Raw genomic sequence first — 14294 nt, 5'->3', positions numbered from 1 at the left:
CATGTGTGTGTACATGCCCAAAATCCCATGAGGAGAATGGAGAAGAAGGGATAGTGGCATGGCCATACCCCCAGGGGGGGTGATTTCTCACTTTCGCTCTCTCTCTGCCTCTCTTTCGCGAGTACACACACCCTATGGCAAAAAGATAAAACAATAAATAAATAAATAAAACCAAAAAAAATTAAAAGCATGCCAGGAGGGTGTGCATGCATGTTCAAAAGAGAATAGAAGAGAAGAAACACAGCATGACCATCCCGCCCCTGGGGGTGGGGATTTCTCACTTTCTCTCTCTCTCTCGCTCTCGCTCTTGCTCTTGCTCTCGCTCTCGCTCTCGCTCTCACTCTCACTCTCACTCTCTGGTGAGCACTCTATAGCAAACTAAAAAAAAAAAAAAAAGGAAAGAAAGTAGAAAGCACATGTAGATGAATTAATTTTACTTTATATCACTACTCACAAAATTGACTATTTTATTACATAAGTTAAGTAGCTTGGCTAGATTAGAGATGTTAATTAAAGCTTTAAATTATCCTGACTCCCTCCTTGCAGTGAAATTTAAAAACAGGCCTAGCCATTATGGCACAGGCATCACTGCTCTGTGATACCAGCACCATATGGGAAAGCCCAGGGTTCAGATCCTGGGTGGACCTGAACACACCAGGCATGCCATGGCACATCCATGATGTTAATGGCTGGAAGGCTGGGCATGGGGATTGTGTCATAGCAAGACCTTGTCAGGGGTCTTTCAAATCATCCCATTCTTTCTCTCTCAAGAAAGACAGAAACTTAAAAAAAAAAATACATGAAAATAGAATAGTGGTTTATTCAGTAGCATCATGCAGAATTCAAAGCATGGGTATTTGGGTCAGTTCCCTGGGATCAAATCCTGGCTTTGAGACTTTCTTGGTGTGTGATCATGGCCAAGTTAAGGAAGCCCCCTGTGCTCGACGCCTTCACTTTAAAGGGCTGTGATATGAGTTTCTGTCCCCTTAAGGGTGTTGTCAGAATTCACTGACTAATATAGGTAAAGCACTGAAGTGCCTGCCACATCATAAGGAATCCGTAATTGTTACTGCTATTACTATGCCCTATCACCATAGAGGACACAGATTGATTTTATGTGTCAGACACTAGGAATGTCCTTTAAGACACGCAGCAAGCACAGAGCTGACATGATCTAGCAAAAGAAATGGATGCCTAGGAGACAGCTTCCAATCATCCCGTCTCCTCGCCTGATGTACTGACCTTCATGTTCGGTCTCAGCCTCTCTGGCATTTTTCCCCAACCCCACTCCCAGCTTGAGGTACCTCCCCATGTGCTCCATCCCTTCCTTCATCTTACCACCTGCTCCCAGATTTCCAGCCTCGTCAAACACGTCTTACCTCCTCCCTCTGCACAGACCCCCCAACATGAAGAGAATCATAGCTGTAACTGCACAGCACTGACTGTCATTTGACGCACCCACAAAGGTAACTACTCAGGACTCGCCTTTGAGCAGCAAAGGCCACACTTGGTTGTTGGCCCAGTGTCACCTAACCCCCAACCTCTAACTCTAGCCTGATGAAATGTGAGGCCAAACCAAGATGGAGTTTCTCATTTTTACTCTTTCTAGAAATTTCGCTCCAGATTCCATCTCCCAAGTGAAATAGCAAATCCTAAGAGAGTGAACCATTTCAAGGTTTGGTACAGGAAAGGGGGAAAGAACCTTTCAGACATAGTTGCTGGGAGTATAAGTTATCATGAACATTGGATAAAATCAAGTAAAGTAGAAATGTACCAGAAGTCAGGGTCAGCTGGTGGGTGGCACAGTGGTTAAGGTAGCTGGATCTCACATGGACAATGGCCTGGTTCAAGTCTCAGATATGGTGGCTTGAAAAACATGCTTGGTATGTGTGTATATGTGCCCAAAATCCCAACAGGAGGAAAAAGTAGAGAGAAAGGATTGGGGCATTACCATGCCCATGGGGGTTGCTTTCTCACTTTCCCCCATTCTCTGTCTCTCTCTGGTGAATACATGTACCTTCTGGCAAAAAATAAAAAATGAAAAGAAAAGAAAGAAAGAAATGCACCAGGGGACTTCAAAAAGTTCATGGAAAAATGGAATTCAAGTACTAGTTTATTTTGGTGCCAAAAATAATTTGGGGATCCATGCATAGTTTTTTTAATAATATGCATTTTTCATGAACTCTTTTTTCTTTATGTGCATGTGAGAATGAGAGAGGAAGAGAGAGCACAGCATTGCCCACAGGGTCTGGCCATGCTGCACTCTCCTTCCTCCAGTCCTCCAGCCTGCCAGATCTTGGGCACTCGCACACATGCCCGGCATGTCAGGGTGACTGGGCTGGGGATTCCAACTGCGGTTGCCACATGGGAGCTAGTTTCTCCTGGGCAGCACATTACCACTGCACCATGGAGCTGGTCCTCCATGAACGTTTTGAAGACCCCCACACATATGTCATGAGGGCCAGAAGTACAACCCCTAGACAAACTCCTGACTGCACAAGCAGGAGACGCGTACAACAATGTTCAGATGGCACAGCTTGCAAAACGGGAGTGAAAACCAAGTGTCCATCAGTTAGAAAGTAGGAAAAAGAAGATGGCTACATTCATAATAGTATATTACATGTAATGGCTAAGTGATGTAGAATGGACTTACTTACATGTATAGAAAGATAGACTTGTGGCGCAGCAGTAAAAAGACACTCTGTAAGGCTGATGCACTCGGGAGGGTTCCAGGTTCATGGCAGGAGACCTTGCTGCATACTCCAGACACTTCCATGCCAGTGGTCCAGACTGCCTGGGGTTGGGATGGATCACGGCATGAGGACCCTCTCAGGGTGCTGTCTCTGTCTGTCTCTCTGGCTGGTATTGGGGATAAATAAATAAACCTCAAGATAGATAGATACATAGCTAGATACATAGATAGATAGATACATACATACATACATACATACATAGGTAGATTAATAGCTAGATCATACATACATACAATGTCAAATGAAACAGAACTGCAGATGGATAGGTCATATTATGTAAATATATTTTTTAAAGTACAAAAAGCAACTCTATTGCTTAAGGAGCCATCACAATGTGATAGAGTATGAACATGACCAGGAAAGACAGCCACCAGGCTCAAGAGAGGGTTGGCCCCCAAAGAGAAACTGGAGTGGCACACAAAGAATGTTTCAATTCATCTTCATATATTTGGGTTTTTTCTGAGTGACACTGAGAGATTTTACCATTTGCTAACTCTAGGAAGTGAGTACAATGGTATGTGATATTCTCTGCGCTTCTCTGTATTTAAAGTTTTTCTCCCTCCCACAAAATATAATCCCACAATAAGAAGTTAGTTGCTTCTAGAAAAGATATCCACTACTCGTTTGATAAAAATCGAAGCCACATTCTTCAAGTTTTAATGGCGGGAGAACCTCCAAGTGAGGAAGAGGTGGCAGGGCCGAGGTCTTACCCTGGGGGCCTCTCACACCCACCTTATGAATCCCACCTATCCTCAGGCATCAAGCAGGTGCCACCCTGAGGGGACAGATGCCAAGAGACGAAGAAGACAGGAAGACACGGTACATGCTGGATGGGGTGGGTGCGCAGTGCTGAGGAGATAGGGGAAGGCCAAAGAGGACAAGGAAACCAGGAAAGGCCGATGGAGGAAGGGAGACCTCACTTCAGCATGGCAGAGCATAGAATGTAGACTTACAGGCCCAGGAAGAGCTCCATAGGAATCTGGGCCTCACTCAACAAGAAACGAACCACACTGAGGGTCAGAGCTTGACCCGGTCCCGAGGAGACAGCTGGGGCTGGGGCAGAGCACTCAGGGAAGGGCTGGGAGGAGGCTACTGTGGTTGTCCAAGCATGGGGTTGGGGGATGGAGACAGGACTGTGAGGATAGATGAGAGCCCCTCTGGTCTCCACCTGGCTTCCTGGCCTCCCTGAATCTGACCTGCTCCTTGTAGGAAGCCCAGCCTGTCTCCTTGCACATCTGGCCACCCTTCCGCTGGACGGGCAAACAGCTGCTCTAACCTCCCCAGGGGCATAGGAGGCAGAAGTGGTGACTCAGACTCAAGCCTCCAGGCCCAGCATCACAGAGGGAGGGAGAGTGGGTTCCCTGAAAGGCTCCTTCAGTGCTTGCACCATTACTTCAGACCCTCTTAGGTTTTGCACTGAGGGCTTTGCTGAAATCAGCAATTAGCGACCAGCACAGGAAAGCAGAGAGAGATAAGACAGACAGACAGCTGTCTCTTATCTAGTTCTGCGAGGCCTCGTCCTGTGGGAGCCACTCTGCTCTCTGCATCAGCTTGGGAAACAAGAGGACTAGAATCCAGCAGGTTCAGCCAAGAGCGGAAGGGGCTTGGGGAAGGGGTTGGCAGCAGGAGGAGCCTGGGGGCACCTCTTCACAGGACAAGGAGGCCTCAGGGCCAGGGCTTGGAGGACACTGAGGAGTTTGGGGTCAGAAGGGCCATAGCAGAGTGGGATGATAGATGGAGGGCATGGGCAGCAACACTGGAGACATATTCATTTACCTTTTTTTCTGCCTACAGAAGAGGGGATACATTAAGATTTCTGACATAAAAATAAGTAGTAGTAAGATGCCACTTCCAGAGAGGTGGGCCTCCAAAACACCCATCGTAGAGATGTTTCTGGAATACAGCGGCAAATAGGAAGCCATCAAAGTGGAGTCTGAACTACTGAGACAGAGGAACCACCTGAAAATGAAGACAACCCCCAGAGAGTCCCCATGCTCTCCCAGCTACTGCCCAGCTGCAGCAGCCCCCATCAGCCTCTGGGATAGCTGTCATCTGCTTCCTTCCACTGGGTGAGCCGCACCTGCCCCTCATCCCCAAGGGGCATTGCCTGTGTGTGTGTGTCTCCCACCCACCGTGCTCTGACAGTCCCTTTTTCATTTTTAGTTTATTGATTTTTCCCATGAATGAGACATAAAGAGAGAAAGAAACAGAGAGAGGGGACAGGCACCCCCAACAAGGTCCTCCCACCACGATCCATCCCCAACTCCAGCCAGCCCTTGATCACAAGCACACACAAGCTCAGTGTGTTCAGGGAGATCTCTGGGCACGAATCTGGAATCCTCCCACATGAGTCTGCCTCACAGGGCATCGCATCAGTAGCACCATGACACTATCCACCCCAACAGCCCTCTACTCCTCTCGCTCCCATCTCGGCAAGTGTGGTCCTCCCTGCTCACCCGATGTCCCCTTCCTGTCTCTTCTCCGAGACTACTGGAGCTTTCCTTTCCCCAGCATGCCCTGACTCTGCCTGCTGCTAAGCACCCAGTGTGATAGAGGAAGACATGCACCAGACTCCAGAAAATACAGCTTCAAAACATCTGAGAACTTATTGTAATAGTGGCGTCCCAAATCAGTAGAGGAAAAGATAGTTTATTCGACAAGTAATATTTATAAAACTGAGTAATTCTCTAGAAAAAAATAAAATTGAAAGCATGTTTGTCATCTTAAACAAGAATAAATTCCAAATGGATTAAATATTCATTTGTAAATAGGTACGTCACAAAGTATTAGAAGAAGCTATGACAAAATACTTGTGTAGTCTTGGAGGAAGAAAGGCTTTATACCTATGACCCAAAAGCCAGAGATCTGAGGAAGAAGTGGTTGATAAGCTTCACTATGTAAAAAATGTAAAATGCCATCATAGTCACAATCGAAAGAGAAACAGAGAGAAATATCTGCAACTTGTATCACAAAGGACTAATTCGTCTCGAGCATAAAGTGTCTATTGAGAAGAAAACCAACAATCCAATTTTTAATATGAGCAGAAGAAATACACTGATAATTCATGGAAATACAAATGCCTCTTAAATGTATGCGAAGATGCTCAAGAACACTCAGAGTAAGGGAATTACAAATTAAATCTACGCCGAGACACCATTCTCAACTACCATTTTGGCGAAGGCACAGAAAGTCCACAGCACACTGAGTGGTGAGGATGGGGAAACAGAGACTGTCATGGGTTGCCGCTGAAGTGTAAATTTTGCAAATTTGTTCAGCCTCTCTGGAGGATTATTTATCAATTTCTCTCAAAACTACAAAGGCTCAGTTTGACCCAGAAATTCTACTTTCGGTAATTTATCTGAGAGAGGCAGTCTCACAAGTGTGAAATGACAAATGTACAAGGTTATTTATTGCCACTTTGCTTACAAGAACAACCTAAATTTCTATCAATAGGAGACCGATTAAATAAACTATGGTGTATCCACATGACGGAAGGCAATACAATAATTTTTTAAAAGACAAAACTCTTCATAAATTGATGGGGAAATCCTTACAAGATAAATTAAGTGAAAATAAGAAAGGTGCATAATGGCATGTAATATATACTGCGGTCCCAGACGAAGAGGAAGGATGTAGCAGAGGCAGATGTGAACGAAGATGTAGAGGTACACACTTGCATATGCATGAAACACCCCTGGGTGGAAGCCCAAGGAAATTTGTAATATTGGTTGTCCATGGAAGGAGAACTGGGAGATTAGAAAGAAGCATTCCTTGTATATCCTTTGTACTTCTGAAACGTGGAGCCATGTGAATGTATTGCCTATATAAAGAGTTGATTATTACGCCATGAACAAAACAAGGTAAAGTGAAGATTTCCCAAAAAAATGCTAGATCTAGGCCAGGTCTGTCCAGAGTGATGGGGCAGCATCTTCCCTCCCCAAACTTGAACTCGGCTCCCTGCCTTCAGGTTTCTGTGTTCACCACTGTGCAGACTTGGTATTCTTTGTGGTTCTGGGTAGAGACCTTTGGGTTCTGGCACTCAGAGCCCTCCTCTTTCTGCAAACTGGGCCGCCCTGCTCTAAACTCAAACTCAAGGCTGACTTTTCCCAGAGAGACTTCGGAAAGGCTTACTGTCAGAGCCAGGCTCAGGTGGAGGGATAGCCAGCTTGTCATTCTCACTAACTCTGCTCTAACCTTGTATATTAGTCCTGGTAAACTGGACCCTGCCTGTTCTCCTGTGACTAAGGTCTGACAGTCACTGAAGTCACCAGTTCCTCCACCTACCCCTTGCAGACTCCAACAAGGACAGTGGGATTCCTGGTTTCTGATGAACCTTCAGAGGCCCGGCTGCTGGCTGGCAGACTTCGAGGCATTGACGGGGCAGTGTACTGGCCGCCCCTACGTTCTCGCTGTCCCTCCTGTCTACTGCCTGCCTGCCAGGATGGCCTCACTGGCTGGGCTGACCCCTTTGCTCTTGGTTCCCTCTACCTTTGTGATAGTGGCTACCCCCTGGGGCGCCCCTTCAGTCACTGCTCAGCAAAGCTCTGCCTTCACTCACATGCCCCCATGGCCAACCCACTAGAGCTTGCCCTTGGGACCAACACTGCGAGCCTTGCCCTCTGGCCATGTTCTAATACCTTGTAGTGAGGGATTCTCTCTTGTCATTTTCTCTTGTTCTTTCTACATTATAGCAAAAGAGTGCAGAAAATCTCTTGTGATGTCCTCAGCAAACTCAGGTCCCATTGAGCTTCATCTGAATGATGAAACTCAGCTTCAGAGTAGACCTTCCGAGCTGCGTATCCTGTCTTTCCAAAGGACACAGCGACCTCCTCAGTTTGGGCTTCCAATTACTTGACTAATTTAACATCAGGTCATTTAGCCTGGGACCTTGCTCAGGTGACAGGATTCAGGGACACCAGCCCAGTACAACAACAAGGAATGCTGGCTCCTTGCAGGGTTTCCTGGGTTTGGGCAAGTACGTGACCTTGATCCTCTCCAGGGTTATCTTCACCCACACAGCATCCCAGACTTTGCAAAGCAGCCTGTAATTTTTGTGTGTCCTCTTGTGTGAGTACTTCAAGGTCACAATCACCAGCACAGAACAATCAGCTCTCAAATGACTCTCTTAATAGATGTTGTTTGCAGCTTACCCCAACTAGAATATACACTTATTTCTGTTTTATCTCCCTATAATACCTAGAGAAGCATGGTGGCCTGCATACAGATGTATGACAAATGGGAAAGAAGAGGGTCAGGAATGGGAGTAGAGAGCCTCGTTCGAAGTCTTCACTCACTCATTGTGTAACACTGGGCAAGCTTCTCGGCCTCTCTCTGACTCCATTTCCTCAAATGAAAAATAAGGGCAATAATACCTCCTTCACAGGCTGATCCTGACCCTGCAGTGAGTTCCCATGCACAGAGGTGTGGATGGCCATCACACATGACACATAGGTACATGGATCAATGTACAAGAAGTTATTTAATAAGCCTCCTTTCAAAGAAGTTTCTCGAGGAGATCTGGGTTCAGTACCATCCATGTGGTATTGTGAGACTCCACTGTGCTAGATCCCAGATGATTCCTTCAGGACGCTGCACAGGTAAGGGCCCAGCACTGTTAGCAGCCCAGGTGAGCTACTCACTGCCCAGGGAACCAAGAGGACTTGGCCTTCACCACAGTTCCTGCAGTTCCATCTCTGAGGAACCATGCGCTGGCCCTCCATGGTATAAGGCCCAAACTGCTGAACAAAGCCGATCAAATCCTCCCTGGGGGAAGTGGTAACAGAAACACTGAAAGAATAAAGCTGAAGTGGAAGCAGGTGTCAAGAAAAAAACAAAATTGATGAGATGAATGAAATGCAGGTAAGATGGGAGGGAGCCAGGCAGGGAGAACACTGGGTAGAAAGAGTAGAAGAGGACAGAGAAACAGAGGTCCCAGAGGAAGGGCAGGATCGGGCTGTCCCTAACAAATCTACCCTCTTTACTGACTGGAATCTTTGTGGGTTCCCTGATATCAAGCCAGCCAGGCTAAAAAAAGTTTCCATGCATCTAATTTTCCAAAAGGCAGCTCCTTTTCTGGACCATGATTATTGGCACCGCCTTCCCAGTTTTTGGCACCAACCCCAGGCCCTTTAAGGTCAGTTCTGGTACAGACACACAGATCTGGCATAGTACAGGTCGACCCAGGATCTGAACCCTGATCTTGCAGCATTGCAGAACACTGCGCCACCACTGCACCACCATGGCTGGACCTTCCTCAACCTTTAAATGCAATTGTTTTTTTTCCTTGAGACTAGCTAAGAGCCTGTGCTGTTCCACAGACCCTGTGAGAGAGAGGAGCCCCCAAGAAATCCACAAAGAATGTCTCTTTTTATACAAACTCTCCAAGTGAAGGGAATTATTTCCTTTTTTTTAAAGAGTATTCTGCCTTAGGGTGCGTGCACTTGCCAGAGAGAGAAAGAGACAGAAACAGAGAAATAGAAAGCAAGAAATCACACTTCCCTCCCTGGGCGGGGAATGGCCGCACCACAATCCCTTCTCCTCCATTCTCCTCCCAGAATCTCGGGCACGCACACACGCACATGTGACTGGCATAATTTTCAACCCACCATGTCCAGGACTCGAACTGCAGTAAGCCATCTGGGAGTCCAAAGATGTAATCGCTATGCCATCGGCTGGCCCAGGAAAAATTATTTCCCAGAAGCATCAGTGTTAAGAACCCCATTGAGAACCACCTTCTAGAGGCTGGTCTCAGGGAGGTCTAGTTCTTCGGGTCTGAGGGTGATGTTCCATGGTTAAGCAGAACCCTGGCTGCTCCACGCACCAAGGAGACCAGCGTGCTGGGGCCAGCTCCATGGCAGACCAGTGTGTGGCTAAACCCACAGTCTTCGATCAGGATCTGGCACTTCCAGAAACATTCTAGTTTTTCAAATGTCATCATCTTACATATGCTCCTAATTACCCGTCATCACATCAGTAGTTATCAGGTACAGCATGGGGTGAGAGAATTGATCAAGAGCAGTTTTGGCTTCAGCAGTTTACAAAGTATTGAGTCACTGGAAAAGTCATAACGTGTTTTTCCATGTGAAATATGTATCATGACTTTTCCAATGACCCAATAATTTGTTTGGGGGTAGCGGAAGGAAGAAAGAGGGAGGAGGAAAATCAGGGCTAAAAATGTTGCTTGAGTAAATTTAAAAAACTATTTGGTGACTAACACATCAGTGGCTGAGACATAAACAGGTGCCTCTAGATTGTCTCAAATCAGAAAATGATACCTAATTACACTTCTAAAACACTCAACTAACTTTTTTCCCAGGTAACACAAAGAAAACTTCCAGTCCCAACCCTGTCTGAAGAATGAAATGTCTGATTTTAAAAAAGCACAGATTTTTTTTTACCAAGTTAGTTCTATTTTCAATCATTAAAGGCAAAACAAAGGACCTGGAATTTGAGAACAAATATTCAGATGACAGGGTGGGCTGTGAGGCTGCCAATGGTTAAAAGTTGTTCCCTCCCACCTGTAGGTTATTTAGCCCAGGGCTGCTGAAAGACTTGGGGCATGGGGGAAAACCCGCAGGGACATGATTTTTAGCTGGGGTCCTTTGACATATGGTCACACTGCTTTATGTTTATGTGTTATGACTTGGAGTCAACACTGTTCTATAGCCAGGAATTTTAATCAGGATGCTATATACTTCATTCAGTCAAGCACATAACAATTCTCTGATAAAAAGCTCTGATTCAGTGACAAAATTCAAGACTTTGATATTCTTCCAGTCTGTGAAACCGATCAGGGAATCCCTAACAGGTCTAGGTCCCAGGTTTCATCTTCTGTTGAGGAAAAAGAAATTAAAATATCCCATACTGAAAATGAACAAGAGCTGGACTGTAAATAAAGCACCTTTCTAAGCTGCTTGGAATGGGAATCCATTTTAATTTTAATGACCCCAAATAAGGCTTGAGGCTTCAGATTTTGGTTACACCAGCCCTATGTCCAGAGTAATTGTTTGATGTTTTGATGGAATCTGATTACCTAAGGCCACTCCAATGAAGAAAGCCCACGAGATGTTCATGCCCTCTTAAACCAACCACTGAGCCCATCATGCACCTGGGACCACTACCCTCAATTTTGTCCTTAAAAATGAAACCTTGGAACTCCTCAAGAAGACTGGGCTTTTTCAGCATTAGCTGCCACTCCACTTGTTCAACACATGGTAATCAAGCTGTACTCTCCTCCATGGCACTCTGCCTCTACCTTTTGGTCAGTGGCACATGGGCAGGCAGACGTGGTTTCAGTTCAGTAACACCTACTGTTTCATCAATTTATTTCAGTGCCTCAGTGAACACCACTTTAACGTGTTGACCATTCAAAGCCAGTGTCCACTTCATCCCTTCTATCTGTTTTCCTCACTCCTTCCAATCAGATGGCCCACTTCTCTTCTCTTACCTGTGTGATTCCAGATGGGTCATACCCTAGAATTAGACCTCAGTCAAGCAGGAAGAGTCTAAAATGCTTCCCTGCTGCATCCTCAGTTATGTGGGTCTTCTCAGCTATGGTGTCCTGAGACCACTGCCCAGGGAGCATGGACGAGTGCTCCCCAGTGCCCAGGATACTTGCCTAGTTCCAGATCCCTGACTTTCCAGGCCGCTAAAACTCCTCCTTCGTAACTCTTCCCTGTGGCATAATTATTACAGGTATAGCTTCAAGGCATGAGGACTTTAGAAGTAAGCTAATGGGGAAGGGTGTACAACTGGGAATAAGCAGGCCTGCTCAGAAGACTACCCAACTCAAGGTCTAGCCTGAATGGGAGTAGCCCAAAGTGCAAACATCAGTGTCTCTAGTGCAGACCAGATTAGTGAGCAAGCAGGCAAGGCTCCAAGCTGGGGGGTGGATCCAGCAGCAGGACTCCTGGGTAGAGGTGAGCCTCCTAGTTGGGCAGCTGCAGCACCATAACTCCAAAGAAGGGAACAGGATATCATGGACAGGATTTCCACTCAGGGAAAAAGGCATGTCAAGAGTTTTTAGAAAATGCAGGATGCAGTGTAGCAAGATTAGATTCAAGGACTAGTGATAGAAAAGGAGTACATGTGGTTATGGTTAGTAGTCCCAACTTCTCACTGTGAACCTGAACTCACTGTCACCCACTCTTGGCATTGACAGATAACGCTTACTGCAGATTTGAAATAACAAAGTTACATTCATTTGCAAAGTAATGTTAACCTAACCAGTAGCACCCTTCCAGAACTAGATAATGGGATACAATCTCCAAACTCACTCATCTCAAAACTTTCTTCCTCTGGGAAGCCAGTCTACACTAAGCCCTTTCTGAGTTAGCCAGTCTACCTTGAACCTTTTCGGAATTGGCTAATTCACACTAATCCTTTTCAGAGTCCCTCCTTGGTCAGCTGGCCTTCATCAACCCTGCTGTAACCAGTAGCCTACACTGGTTACCCCTATAATGTATATTCCCACTATATGTACTTTATCATGAGTTTTTAAAAATGTGTCAAGAACTAACTGTGTATTAAGGTCTCAAAGAACTTGCAATATAATTATACATTTAAAGATGTATTTATAAATATATCATTGTGATGGAATGAACTTGAATCTATTTCTAGTCTCTGGCTATTTATATTTCTCATTTTGTCCCTAACACTAAAATGTAAATTCCCTAGAGAAAGAATCATACTTTCCATGGCTTTTGAATTCTCACCACTCTACTTTTTGTGGTTCTGCAAAATACTCAGTACATGAGGGATGAATGATGGGTGGATGGATAGATGGGTACATAAATGGATGGGCAGATGGATGAATGCATGAATGGATGGGTAGATGGATGGATGGCAGAATGGATAGATGATGATGGACAAATGGATGAATAAGTAGGTGGGTGGATGAATAGATGGGTAAATAGGTGAGTGAGTGGGTGGGAGAATTGATGGATGGATGTTGGTGAAATTTTCCTTAAACAGAGTCTTTGAAATGGAATTTAGAAGCAACAGAGGGCAAGGCATGGTAAAACCTAGAATTTAACAGTTGGAAATAACTTCAGTGATATCAGTCATATTCCTCATTTCACAGATAAGGAGACTGGAGGCCAGTCAAGCTACTAGTAACTGATCATTACATAAGTTGGGAACTAAGGAGTTACCACCATCCCTGGCAAGGTGGCTATAAGAAGGAGAAGGGTAATACTTCAAACAGACACCTCACGTTACTTTGGATATGCCAATGTAAAATAACTCCTAAAGTACAACTAAGTCTCATGCAAGCTCAGCTGGCCCAGTAAGTCTACCAGTGGAGTATTAACGTCATTGCTATTAAGTTACTAAAGAGAGAAGGACAGGGTGGAGAATAGAGGACAGAGTTGGGATGAGTGGCATCCTTTTGCACATTGTTGCACATTGTTTATTTAGAATTGCAATTTTAAAAACCACAGCCATTAGTTCTACCTTTCTACCATTTTGGCTTACTGATAAATACAGGGATAAAACATGAACAAACAAACTACATTTTCCTGTATTATTTAAGGGTTTTACTACATGGAAAATGAAGGACCATCGACTCTACAATTTCAATTAATAAGTTAGTTTAATTATATTGCTATCCTCTTAAAAATGGGGGAAGATAGAGGAGTAATGGGGTAATTTGGGACCCAGGGGCACTGACAGTGTGCCCATCTTGGGATAAGAGGACAGATAGTAGGGAGCTTGGGACAAACCAGAGACAGAAGGGTCTGGTAGGAGAAGACTACAGAGAGGAGAAGAAAGTGCATTAAAAACTAAATGGGACAAAATTGAACTTCATCTCCTTTGCAACATGGCCAAGGGTCAACCTGGCCCAGGGCTCCTGCAAGGCCCTGGGAACAGAGGACACTTGTCCAGGATGGCCTGCCCTGACACTGGCATTCCCCTCAACCTCACCCTTCACACCATGCTCTGTCCCTAACCACTTAAATCCCACTCCCTGCAGCCCTTTCTCTTTTAAAGGTCATTTTAAATTCTAAATATTGTCAAATAGCACCTGAACTGCAACCATTTCTCTAGACCTAATCTTTGGCTGTCAGCAAGTTCAGAGGGAAAAAAAAAATCAATAAAGGGATTAGCTGCGAGTGACATTGCATATTCCAGCAGCATGCATTGCCTCCATGCTGAAGGACTTGCTGGCTGGCTGATATTATGCAACCATTGAAATGATGGTTTTTTATCAGAAAGCCTGTCCTCACATTCTGTCCCATGGAAAGAAAAGAAAAAAACTGTTTCCATTAATCAAAAACATTTCTTTTTCAAAAATTTATACATTTTTCCTTTTGGCAAATTCTGTCACTACTTTGCCTAAATTATTAACCCCTTCAGAGTAGAAATTAACTTTTATAATTTTCTAATACTGATACAGCCTTTTAGCCAAGAAACTGAATTATTAGATTATTGGAAGCTAGGCTAGAGGAAAGCAATTTCTTCCAAATTTCAGAGTGGCTAATAAGCAAGTTCTAGCAAGTGTATCTAGACTCCAGTCTGGAATCTTTTTTTTTTTTTTTTTTG

At 44.9% G+C, this 14294-nt stretch overlaps 1 protein-coding gene across 2 annotated transcripts in view; it reads right to left on the bottom strand.

Annotated features, from left to right (window-relative positions):
* The window catches only part of TMEM178B (transmembrane protein 178B), a 486798-nt gene that overhangs the window by 294411 nt on the left and 178093 nt on the right, over positions 1–14294 (bottom strand). The gene's annotated exons all lie outside the window — the stretch shown is intronic.

Source organism: Tupaia chinensis, unplaced genomic scaffold (genome assembly GCF_000334495.1).
Source record: "Tupaia chinensis unplaced genomic scaffold, TupChi_1.0 Scaffold000140_1, whole genome shotgun sequence".
Taxonomy (NCBI): domain Eukaryota; kingdom Metazoa; phylum Chordata; class Mammalia; order Scandentia; family Tupaiidae; genus Tupaia; species Tupaia belangeri.
The sequence above is the reverse complement of the archived record's forward strand: the minus strand, read 5'-3'. Positions and strand labels throughout refer to the sequence as shown.